Source organism: Theobroma cacao, chromosome 9 (assembly GCF_000208745.1).
Source record: "Theobroma cacao cultivar B97-61/B2 chromosome 9, Criollo_cocoa_genome_V2, whole genome shotgun sequence".
NCBI lineage: Eukaryota > Viridiplantae > Streptophyta > Magnoliopsida > Malvales > Malvaceae > Theobroma > Theobroma cacao.
The window spans coordinates 21327667-21339150 of NC_030858.1; positions in this window are offsets into that span (position 1 = coordinate 21327667).

Consider the following 11484-nt stretch of genomic DNA (forward strand, 5'->3'; position numbering starts at 1 on the left):
TTTTAACAATTTTGGAGGTACTCAAGTAAACAAACATGCATTCTTATGTAGGAATGGCATAATAAACATATTGTAGAGCTGGGCTTGACATTATAAGCTTGCTAAGTATGAGTTTGAACCCTTAAATGATATTTGTTTGGTTAGATTTTAAACTCAAATTTGATTCTTACTTGTTTGTAGAATGATTTGGAAGAATTTATGTTTGAATGTGTTTAATGACTTGTTTTGTATATAAAATTAGGATATTTTGATTGAGGATTGATTAAACCTTTTGTTGGAAGTCAAAAATCTAGAAATTGTTAGAAATCAGGGAAATTTTAATTAAGGTATTGATACCCTTTGAATGTGGTGTTGATAACTAGCCAACAGAATGCTCTAGGAAGCATTCTATGTTCTAATGTAATACCTTGTACTTTGATAAGGTGGCTAATAAAGCTTATTGGATGCCAATTGAGGTTAATTAAAGTGTTTAAAAGTGATGAAAGGCGAAAGGAATAGTTTGGAGAAAATATTTTGCATATGAAGAAATAATAATAAAATAATAATATTTTTATTGAGAAAGAATTAGCAAGATAAAAAGTGATTCGGAAGTGAATCGAGGCACAATAAGACATTTTGGGTGATAAGGAGACAAGTGAAAAATTTTATAATAAAATAACATTTTTTTAATAAAATATTAATATTTTATTTAATGTAAAATTTTTCATGAAGAAGGAGTATATGGTCAATCTAAGTGGGGGAGAAGAAGAACGAGAAAATTTCAGAGGAAAATGACGTTAATTGGGCTCGCATGTCCTTATTAAATAAAGCTAACACGTGTAAGTAACTATTTTAAATATTATGGGGACATTGCGTTGGAGTACAAACTTTATATTTCGGTTGTACATGTGCAAAATAAGATAATAGAAGGAAATTGAAATTTAAAAGATTGTGGGAGGATACAATTAAAAATGGTGAAAACCTTGAAAGGCAAAATGGTAATTTTGCCATTAGTTTGGTCAAAGCTTCCAAAGGAAGCTTTGACTCTTTACTTCCTTATCCATGACCGGTTCTTATCTTCTCCAGTAGATATTTTCTTTTTCTCTTTCATGCTCCTATGAGACCTTGACCTCTATAGGCTCGTAATTAGGTATAGTCACAATAACACGGGCTAGGGTAGTTTCGTCATTTTCTCTAATAAGCTCCTAGAAGAAAGTTTTATGATATTTTAAGGTCTAAATAAGCATAAGACCACATAAATGATTTGTAATGATGAAAACAAAAAGAAAACTAGAAATGACAATAATTTTCACTACAAGGGTAAAATGGTCATTTTTACCTTGTGTCAAAATTTTTCAAGTTTCGTAAACCCAAACATGTCTAGACCATTATGGACTTTGTCCTAGTGTCAAAAGAGTAAAAAGATTGCATATAGGGGTGGAGAAAGACAAGCTAAATTATTAAAGGCATTTTCGTAATTTCTAAAGGAGTGGATAAGCTTGGGCTATAAATATCTTCTCCTTCCAGCAGCTTCTTGAAATTCTAGCAGCTTCTTCTTCTTCTTCTTCTCCTCTCAATTCACGTTACTTCCAACCTCCATGGAAGCTTGATATGGAACTTGCATAATTTTCTCTCTCTAACTTTAATTTTCATACCTTTGTGCCCTTTTGACTAGAATCCTTCTATTCTTTCACTCTCTCACTTCAAAACCCTTGATAAATCTTATTTCCATACTTTCTCTCACTAGTTAGGCATTTTAGAGAGAGAAAGAGAAAATTACACCATTTGTTTGGAAGCTATTGGAAGAGAATTCAACTACAAAGAAACCCTAGGGTGAGTGGTGAACTAAGCTTGATTTTTAGCTGTGAATAATGACTAGTAATTGGGATTATGAGCTGTTTTATTGTTGAGTATGTTCATTCCTTTTATAGTGATTAAGATAGTGAACATAGATAGCCATTTAAAGTGGCAATTGAAAGCTTGCTAAGGGATAACTTTTAGAGTTTATAAGTATGAATTGACATTATGGTAATGTTAATTTGATGGTAGGTTCTAACGAAGCCCCATCACCCCAATTGGATCATTAGGGGAATTAGAGTCAGCAAAAGGCTCAACAATATGTCGGTGAGTGAACTGCCTTCAAAACTTGTTTTGGGAATATAATGTATTTGCCACACATTTGAATGAATTATAAAGTTTTTCATAAAAATAAGTGCCTTGGGAACAAGCTTTTGTTAAATGGTTTTATGTGGGGATATGTGATTGGTATGGATTCATGCACTATTGCATTATGATGATAAATATATACGTGTGTTGTGCATGATGATTGATATTGTGTATAATGACTGTAACCGCGTGTGTGCACAATGTGGGGGATGCACATGCTAGTGATGATGGTGGTGTGAGAGGTGGATGATGATAATGCTCGTGTGCATGATGTGGGGGGATGTACATGATGGCACTGATTGTGCACGATGTGGGGGGATACAATGATGGCGCCGGCTATGTGCACGATGTGGGGGGATGTACATGAGCTGGGTGTAACTCTGATGATATTGATGTTTATCTATGTAATTATGCATATCTATACTTATGAAATGAAAGCTCATGAATATGATATATGATTGACATATGTGTGAAATTTGATACATTGCACTTTGGGAATTTTCATGTGTTTTATGTTGATTTTGTTGGTTTAGCAAGATGGCCTTTTTTGAGTGAAGGGAAACTTTTTTCTTGGTGCTCTGTTTCTCGCTGCAGCGAGATTCATTTTCACTGCAGCAAGAAACTCTAGGGTTTTGAAGGGGTAGGCTGGCCGAAAACTCGCTGCAACGAGAATCCATTTTTGCTACAGCGAGAAAGGTACTGCAGCTTTTTGCTACAGCGAGAAACATTCTGTTTTAGGACCAAAATTTTGTTGCAGTGAGATTCATTCTCGCTGCAACGAAAAACTTTCTGTTTTGTTTCCTTTTTGGTTTGGTTGCTACTCCATTTTCCATTTCTTTGGTACCATAGTTGAGCTTGGACTTCCAACATGAATTAAGTTTAAAATGAGTAGGTTTGGTGAGAAACCCTTGGCCAGTTGAGGAACCCTCGTTCGGCTAATAACTTAATCCCAATGTCGCAACTGTAGCGAGAATGAATTTTTACTGCAGCGAAGATTCGTTGTCGCATTTGACTTGCTTGAGTATCACTGAAGCCTTCATTTTTTCAAATTATTTATTATGTATGGGTTCATCATTACCAAGTGATTAATATTTAAGGGTTTAATGAGGGGTTTTCAATATGAATGAAATTAAGTTGCATTGTTTTAAAACAAGTGCATCATGATTTTAAATTCTCCCTTATGGTTGCTTGTTCCCTACCTTGTTCACTCACTGGGTTTATACTCACTGTTTTCAACTTCATGTTTTCATATCACGAGGCAGCCGGTAACTAGGACGAGGTGTCCTCGTAGACTTGTATCCATCTTTTGGTAGGTGTCTCGGCATTTAGTAGCAGTACATTCATCCAAGTCCCTTCTCTGGAAGTCGAGTATTCTTTTGTTGTGTATAGACAAACCTAATGTAAATTATTAAGATACATGTTGTAGATAATGTATATACACTTGTTTGGTATGCCAGTATGAGGTGGCAATGTTTAATATTATTTTGATTCTAAGTTATGAAATATGACTTAGCAGTTTATGATGGAATGATGAACATGTAAGATTAATAGGCTTGCTTGGGCTTAGTGGACTACGTCTATTGGGCCCTTGCGCCGGGCATGGTCTAAAATTTGGGTCATGACAGCTCCTATGCCATTTTCATGCTCCCATGCTATTTTCACGTTACCACCTTGCATTTGAAAAGAAAAATGGAGAGAATTGGCTAAGAAAAGAAAGGAGAGAAAAGTGGGAGGATTGAGTAGTAAGTGATTCAAGAGTAATTGAAGAAATATCAAGTGGGTCTCAAGATTCAAGAAACATAAGGTAAGGATTTTTGTGTTTTAAGCTCCCAGTTTGTTAAATCTTTGGAGGAATAATGTGTGAATCATTTTGTGGCAGCTATGGTGTTTATGGGTGTGAGGAAATTATGAATTTTGTTGGGTGAAATCCAAGATAAAACCAAGTGGTAAGCTTAATGCTACAATTTGAAACCTATGATTGGTTTAATATTGTGAGAATGATTGTGTGCAATATGTAGTGTTATTGTGATGTCATGGGTATGGTTGGTAGGCAATTGTATTAATTGGAAGTTTGGATATGTGTGGATATGTATTTTTAGGAAAGGCTTACAAGGTTATGGGTGTTGGTGTGCATGGATGAATATTGATGTTATACTTAGTGGCAACATGTAAATGAGAATGGTAGTACATGTAGACTTAGAAAATGTTTGATGGAAGTAAATTTATAATTGCTGCCATATACTAGGTCATTGGTGTGGAAATGATGGTTGAACTTGATAAATGTCCTTAGAAAAGATTAATATATGTACTAGAGTCATAAATGAGTTACCGGTAATTATAATTTAAAGAATTACGCAAGCAAAGGATAAAGGCAATTTTGTTAAAAATGTGTCAAGATGTAAGTTAGTTGAATAAGGATTCACGATTGAATGAAAAAGAGAAGTAGAAATGATGTACACTAAAGATATTGAATTTGGATTATTGCTAGGAAGTGCAAAAGTAAAGACAGTGTACTGTGGCGGCGTGTCAGAGGAAATAACGAACGACCGACAAGTAAAAATAGCTAGATACCCCTCAGAACTAATAACGACGTAGTATCCCGCAATCGTAAGGTGAGTGAACTTGCATTAAAATGTTTTGGGATAAATGCATACGTGTTTAATTGAATCACCTAAAATGTTTTATCGAAATTTTTTTTAAAACGTGCATCGGAACAAGCCCTTGATGAAATGTTTTATGTGGTAAAATATGTGATATAATGAGACCATGTGTTCCTATATTATGTGGATATGTGTGTTATGTTTTGAGTGATAATGCTGTATAATAGCTATAACCATGCACGTGTGGTGTGGGAGTGCACATGACGGTGCCAGTGGTGTGCGGTGTGGGAGTGCACATGCCTGGAATGATGTGGGCGAGAGTGCATGTAATGATATTGCAATGTGCGTGTAGGGAGTGCACATGATGATATTGAAATGTGCGTGTAGGGAGTGCACATGATGATATTGAAATGTGTGTGTAGGGAATGCACATGATGATATTGCCTTGTGTGTGTAGGGAGTGCACATGAGCTGAGTAAGGCGACGATGGTGTACATGTATATATGCTAAAGACAAGTTATGAAAATAAAAAATGTGATTGTACTATATGCTATAGAATGCCTTTCTGCTGCAACGAGAAACCCTTTGTTTTGCTTGTCTTGATTGGATATTTGCTATAGTTTTTACTCTTTTCAACTCCATTGTGGATTATAAATCCTTGACCTCAAGGGATTAAATAATCAAGGGTTGAATTAAGGGCTTTAGAAGAAATTAAAATAAATTGCATTGTTTTCAACATAAGTGCATCATGTTTTCTAAAACTTCCTGTATTGATGCTTGTTCCCTTCCTATGTTCACTCACTGGGTGTATACTCATCCTTTTTTTTCAACTTCATGCTTTAGTTTATAGAATCGAAGGTAGTTGGATCCTAGGTCGAGGCGTTCCCTCCTATTCATCTTTCGGTAGTTCACTATGACTCTCAATGATAGTAACCCTACTAAAGTCACTCTGCTGATAGTCAACGTCTTTTGTATGTGTCTATGATTGTTTAAGTGTAATTCGTGAAAGTTATTGCAAATACTATGTGTTTGGTTTGAATAATAGTGCTGCCACACGTAGGCAAATGGTAATATTATTTTGTGAATACTATATGCTCGATTGCCATGATTTAACTCGTGAGAAGGAATTATTTTTGAAAATTATGAATTGAGAACCTTAAAGGTAAATGAGAGACAAGCAGTTTAATGAATAAGTTTTCATAGAAAGGCTTGCTTGGGTTCGATGGGCTATGCCTATGGGTCCATGCGCCAGTCATAGCCCAAGATTTGGGCTGTGACATCTAAGTGTCAATACCTTGGGTATAGGTATTGATACTTGGAAGCTAATAAGAATTACATGTAAAAAGTATCGATAATTTTAGTATAAGTCTCAATACCTAGTACCCAAAATGCTCTAAAAGGCATTCTGTATGAGAAGTAATGCCACATTTGAGCTAGGTATTGATACTTAAAACATTTTCTGTAGAAATTCATACTTTTAAATGGGTTTTGGATGCTTTTAGCTTTAATATTTCAAACCAAACTCCTAAGAGGTTTTGTGTTCATTTAAAACTATCTGAATGATGTTCAAAAACACTTTTATTGCATGATTTGAATGAGAATTTGGATTTAAAGTAAGATTGTTGTTGTTGATTTCACTACACAAGTACATGTATCGCTAACAAGTAATATAGTGAAGAGTAGAGTCTTGTTCTCACAAGAATTTATTACCAAAATTCGTTAATTACTAAAATTAAAACACTTGAATCTTATCCAAACACACAATCTAAATTAAGGAGTAATATAAAAATCTAAACTAGTAATAAAAATGACAATTTAAACTTGAGAAATTAATCAAAAAACACTTAAGATTATAATTTCCCTCAACACTTTATTTGAATCTCTTTTACTTTCTCGTAACTTAATAAATGAAATGAGTTGTTAACCTAAAGTTTTAATTTATTTATAAGTATTTTATGATGTTCTTATAAAAATATCTCTCATAACCTATTTACTATATTCCTATGCAAATTAAATCAAAGAAAGATTCATAAGCTTAACTCTAATATTGGCTACATATAACATGTATATTCCTATCTCACACGCGAAACAAATCATTCAATCAACTAAATGAATTTGAACATATACTATTCCATCCATGGCTTACACTAAAGTCCATTTCCAAGTTTATTTAGGCTACCTAATCAATCTAATTAATGATCAATCAATCAAATGCATTAAACACAGAATTAGAATAAACAACTCAACTACCATTAATCATAAGAAAAAGAGAATATTAAAAATCCAAACCGCATGTTGAGTTCAATTGTAATCCTAGAAAAATAAATTTACCTCATCTTAAATATTGAAAACATAATCCAAAGAAGTTTAACCATCAATTAAAATATAAGAAAAACTAAAAAAAAACAAAAAAGAAAAGAAAACTAAAGATTTGTCATATCTTCAATCTTTCAAAGTCTTTCTTGCCTTATTGTATGCTTGATGGCTACTTTTCCTTCAAAGAAACCTAGTTCAAATGTGTCTTTTAATTGCACCAAAGGTGCCTTTAAAGAGCTTCCAAAAAAACCTACTTCGAATCAAATTCAGAAAAAAAATTTGAAAAAGATATCATGTTGGCGTCGTGACCTCCACTTTTTGGCACCACGGCTCCTAACTCCCTGATGCCTTGGCATCGTGGCCTTACTTCTTTAGTGCCACGATGCCCTGCTTGCTACCCCATGTACGGCTGCCTCATTTTCTTGGCATTGCTACGCCAACTTTTCCATGGCCGCAGCACCCAACACTCAGGTACCATGCTTCTTCACTTCTCTTTGTGGCGTCATGGCTCCTAATCTTTCAGAGCTGCGACGCCATGCTTGTTGATTTTTGGCTCTATTTACTTTTCTTCATGATTTGGAACTCCGTTTCATAGGCACCTTTAAAAAAAAAAATTCAAACTAAATTACTTACATAAGAAATCGAACTTAATTTACATAAAACTTAACCAAGATCACTAAAATTAAACTATTAAAAATAATTAAACCTAAACTTTAAGAAACAAACTAAAAACGAAGAATTTCTAATAAATCTCAAGGATTTAGCCAATTCTAATGCTCAAAATGTAATAAAATAACTTTATGAAATAGAGTTATCAATTGCATATTTGATGAAAATGGGCTTTTGTGCAAACACTCATGCTTAAGCTTGTTCCCCCTCCTCGTATATGCTTACTAAGTTATAAACTCACAAATGTAAATTTTGGTTGTGTTTTCAATTTAGTAGAGCTTCAGTTTGATGTCATTGGAAAAGCTCCATATATATTTTTGGTAGGTGTTTGTTAAGGTATTTGGTATATGTTGCTTATCTTCGAGTCAACTCTGCTTATCTGTTTAGTGTTTGTGTGTTTCAAAGTCTATTACAGTTCTTGGCCATGTTTGTAAAAAGTTTATGTATTTTATAACTTAGCCATGAGATGGCTTATGACTATATATATTTGTTTTGAAATATTTTATCTATTTTGAATGTTTTGAGCATATGGTGTGCATTTGAATGTTGCTCCAAGATATGAACACACACACACACACACACACACACACTTGAGGAGGTGTTCATATAGATATATGCATGAATGTGTTGAGATGAGTCTCATTTTTTAATGTTGTGTTAAGTATATCCATTTGTTTGTATCTGAGGCTTGCTTGGATCAAGTGGGTTTCACTTCTTTGGTCTTTGTGTTAGTCATGGCCCTAGATTAGATAGTGACAAAGTTGGTATAAGAACTAAGTAGGGTTGGTAGTGTTGTCTTGCTTACAATTTTTGGGAACTCTTACACATAAACAGTAGTGAAGCATGGCTATCCACTTAAGGGCTGCAAGGATCAGTGGTAAGAAAGGGTGGTACCTGTCTATGTATCACGACCCAATCTTAGGCCATGATTAGCACAAGGACTAACTAGGCAAAGCCTACTTGACACAAACAAGCCTTATACATATTAACCACATATGTATTGCCACATAACCACTACCGCACATAAACACATAATTTCACATATATTCATAGAAAACATACTTTGTGCAGTACATCAACATAATGTCATTTGCTCTTTAAATATCAAGATCATATCAACATTCTCTTGCACATTTTGTGTGCTCATGTAGGCCTTTAATCCATCACATCCGTTCATATAACATATGTCAAAGTATAATGCCAATCATTGGCTACAAAGTAAAAAGTGTATAACAACATTGTAATAAACATAAGCAAAAGTAAAGTCATCAGCAGAACATGACATGATACAAGGAGGCTTCATGAAAGGCCTCTAGGTATACCGACCAAAAGCAAGACTTAAGGATCCCTTCAACATTACAATTTAAGCTAACTTAAGAATCTGAAAACAAAATAGAATTAACATGTGTGAATTATAAAAACAAAGTGAGAAAACATGGGGAAGGGAGTAACTTAAAAGGGGAAGTTTTTATATAAACCACATTTCATAAATAAACATGTATTTAGAAAAAGTTATCAATTTTATCCAAAATTATGAAATAATGTTATTTCCCGCTCATTTGAGTAATTCTAGTTGAAATCATAGTCATTTAGAAGTTTAGATTGAAATGAGAAGTCAAAACATGTGAAAAGCCTTTAAAAAGAGAGTAAGCGAGCTTAATTGTACCATAAGTATCAGTAACTCTTTGAGGAATATCGATACCTTCCATTTAGAGAGCTACTAAATGCTAGGTATCGATACCTTTTTGAGAGGTATCGATACTTCCTATTAAGTATGACACTTTCCCTCAAAAGGATCTATACTTTTTGCATAGAATGCCTTATAAGGCATTCTGCTTGCTAGGTATCAATACCTTTTTCAAGAGATATTGATACTTCATTCTTCCAGCCTAGAAATTGGGCTATTTTTTCCAAAAAAAAAAAGGTCTTTAGGACCTCACTATCCCTACTACCTTTTAATCAACATAATACCTTACATAAATACACACATACACAATCACTAATTCATATAACTACCTTCCACTTGTAATTCCTATCTTAAGATTTAACCAGCTAGAGCATATATATAATTCCAACACGTAAATCAACTACCACAATAACATATATCAAGGATATATCAACTTTAAGGATAGTGGTATTTCCACCCCACCATTTAGGAAATAACCAAGGGTGCACTAGCCTAAGGAGATAGTGATATTTTCGCTTCACTACCAAGGCAATATTAAGGGCATTCTACTCAAGAGATATTGGTACTTTCACACCACCATTAAGGAAATATTAAAGGTGTTCAACTTAAGAAGTAGTGGTGTTTCTTCTCAATTACTAAGGCAATATTACGGGTATTCAACTCATGAGATAATGGTATTTCTGCCCCACTACTTAAGCAATATTAGGGGTATTTAACCCATAAGATAGTGGTATTTTGCCCCATTACTTAGGTAATATCAAAAGTTCGAATCAAGGCCAACAACATACATCATTAGCTCTAGTCATGGTATCATCAACAATTATCAACATTTATATATGAGTTTTACATATTCCATTTTATCCACAATATATTCAAACATTAAGCCTAACTTAATGATACACATAGTAACTATATTATAGAAATCACATTGCTCATAATCATTACAACAACCACCATTAATCCATTTTGCAATAAAACACATTTGAAGGTGCTGCCCTTATGCAAATATACTATATAGATATACATATTTACATAGCATAATATATTTGTAAGCTTATTAAAACATTGAATACAACTCCAAATCGTTTATAATATAGGATTTGTCAAGTAAAACATTTTAATGCTATGTATTTTTGGAATATCATCATTTGGCATTTGAACATGAAGGGCATGCTTATTAAATGTCAAAATAATTTGAAAACTCCATGTCTACTCATAAGTACAAAGATTGCCTTTCCTCTAACACCTCTAATCGATCAAATTTGTTCAGTACTCAATGCTGGAACCTTCCACAACAACTAACAATGATTTAACAATGTGAAATCCCACTTTGAGTAAGAGGATAAGTTAGGAAATCCATAGGTGAGTATATAAATTACATGTTTTGAATATCAAACTTAGTTTTAATCTTCAAAAAAGAATTTATTGACACTTTGGTTGTTCGTCACTTTTGAAGCAAAAATTTTTCTAAGTTTGGGAAGAGTCAAAATATGTGATTTTATAGAACAATCTTTTGGAAGTAAAAAATGGCGATAATGATTCCCTTGGTATTTAAATGACCAAAAATGATTTTTTCATAATTTTTGGAATGTGTTTGCTATGGTAAATGGGAGCTACAAATTCAATATAGGTCGAACTTTTTTGACTTTTTTCTTGAAACCAAAATTTGGATTTTTATTTTTTTAGATTTTGATTTTTTGATATTTTTATTGAATTCAAATGGGGGGCTGCTTGCTTATTTACATTAAATATCTTAAGTAAATGGAGACTAAAAAGGAAAGAAGTAAAAATGAGGAAATTTACTTAAATGGTATTTAATATAAATAAGTTAGGCAGGTTTCATAGGTAATCTATCTCAAAAACTGCATTTCGTTTCAGTTGTATCGATACATATTCATAATGTATTGATACAATTTTTCTAAAACCAAATGTATCAATACATGGCCCAAATGTATTAATACATTTCGTCATTTTCAAAAAATAAAAGGGGTAAAATGATATTTGCACATTCAAAACTATAAATAGCTCACATTTTTTGAGGGTTAGCAACCCTCAGCTACATTTGCA